Raw genomic sequence first — 1,668 nt, forward strand, 5'->3', positions numbered from 1 at the left:
GACAAAAACTAATACAATATAATTTAAAAAGTCTCTAGTCTAAAAAAGAAATAAATAAAAAAAAATCACGCATTTAAAAAGGATGAATTAAACGAGCATAATAATATCATACCATGTGCATCATCTTGAGCAACCTATATATGTTGCTCCCGAAACAAATAAACAACCACGCCAACCTTAATGCCTTCATCACAAGCAGAGAATCTATAATTAAGCAGGAAAACTAGGTTGAGCGCAAATGTTTCAAATACTGTCTTGATTGTGTTTTAAGTACGAAGAAGTCTTTATATATATTTTCTTCTTTTTAGAAATTAAGAGTTTTATTAGTAACTTTTAGAAAAAAGAACAGAGATCACAATTAATTTTATAAATTATTAAAAGATATTGTAATAATCCCAGATTGTAGTGTTTATGCGATTTTGAATAAATTTTTTATCTAGTTTGGAAATTCTATGAATCATGCTTGGATTTGGAATAATGGCTGAATTAAAGTAAATCGTACATCCCAGTTCTTATTTAGCTTGAGCTCAAATACTCTCTGGATATATAATTGATTTCTTAGTATCTTCAAATAGAGAGTTAATAGTTCAAATAGTAATAACAATAAATAAAAACAAACAAGCAAAAAACGTTGATGAGGTGATACAGAATAATTAGTGTAAGAATTTTCTCTTTTTTTTTTTTTTTTTTTTTGAAAAAAAAGGGAAAAGAAGGAAAGGAAAAGCAAAAGGCAAAGACATGAAATTGTTTTGTTTGGGAAACGTAATGAAAGAGTGGCAATAATAGATTTATAGCATCCAAAGTAGAGTTGGTCTCTGAAGCAAAGAATGTGGCTAAAATGCATTGAGGCATGTTTACTCAAACAAAAAAGAAGCGAACCAATAAGGGAAGGAATAAAGAAAAAAGCCTAAAGGATAAAGGGGAGTGCTAGGGTAACAATGAAAATTTTGAACAACATGAACACTCACCAATCAAATGAAAATACACTACACTTTAATTTAATGTTACTAATTAAATTTACTATTTTAACCCTATTAATTCACATTATTTACACATTGTTCAAAAATCTTGTTGGTTACCTATACTTTTCCAAGCGTAAATTATTATGTGCCTGAAGCAAAGCAAAGAATTTATGAGATGTTGGTATACATAAGACCCAAAGGATACCAAAAATCTAGGAAGGAAGGAAAAGATCTAAGCAGAGGGATCGGAGAGAAAGAGAGATTGAGGAAGCATAAGAAAGCTGAACCAAAGATATTATTGTACCTTTGATTTTCCAGGTCCGTATAATAATTTAATTAACTTGTCTTCTTCCCCGTACTCACTTCTTGTTATCCTTATTATGTTTGCTTCTAAAATACTAAATGGCTAATAGACAACTTGTACTATTTAATTTTTTGCCCCTCTATATGTCTGATGATGATGATTTAATACAAGTACTATGCATATATAGTTCATGCTCTTTTGTTTGCAGTTTTGCACAGCAAGTAGTTGAATTGATGATGTGTTGGAAATCACATATGTTCAATTGCCATTTCACTCCCTCTTATAAAATATAAAGTACAAAAATAAAAATAATTTAATTCATAAAACTTATACAAAAGAAATGAATACTTTGTTGTGTCAATAGTAATTTATTTTTTTTTTTTCTTTTATTATTGATATTTA

The 1,668-nt window shown here is 28.6% G+C and overlaps 3 protein-coding genes across 3 annotated transcripts in view; 2 read left to right on the forward strand and 1 right to left on the reverse strand.

The window, feature by feature from the left end:
• LOC107626874 overlaps positions 1-1,668 on the forward strand; it is a 153,808-nt gene that overhangs the window by 123,622 nt on the left and 28,518 nt on the right. The window lies entirely within an intron of this gene.
• Positions 1-1,668, reverse strand: part of LOC107624965 (probable transmembrane GTPase FZO-like, chloroplastic) — a 62,948-nt gene that overhangs the window by 3,432 nt on the left and 57,848 nt on the right. The window lies entirely within an intron of this gene.
• The window catches only part of LOC107624968 (probable disease resistance protein At4g27220), a 17,298-nt gene continuing 16,672 nt past the window's right edge, over positions 1,043-1,668 (forward strand). Inside the window, exon 1 of the mRNA XM_021112872.1 lies at positions 1,043-1,280. The gene's annotated coding sequence lies outside the window, so the exon portion shown is untranslated. The remainder of the gene's footprint in view (positions 1,281-1,668) is intronic.

Source organism: Arachis ipaensis, chromosome B02, assembly GCF_000816755.2.
Source record: "Arachis ipaensis cultivar K30076 chromosome B02, Araip1.1, whole genome shotgun sequence".
NCBI lineage: Eukaryota > Viridiplantae > Streptophyta > Magnoliopsida > Fabales > Fabaceae > Arachis > Arachis ipaensis.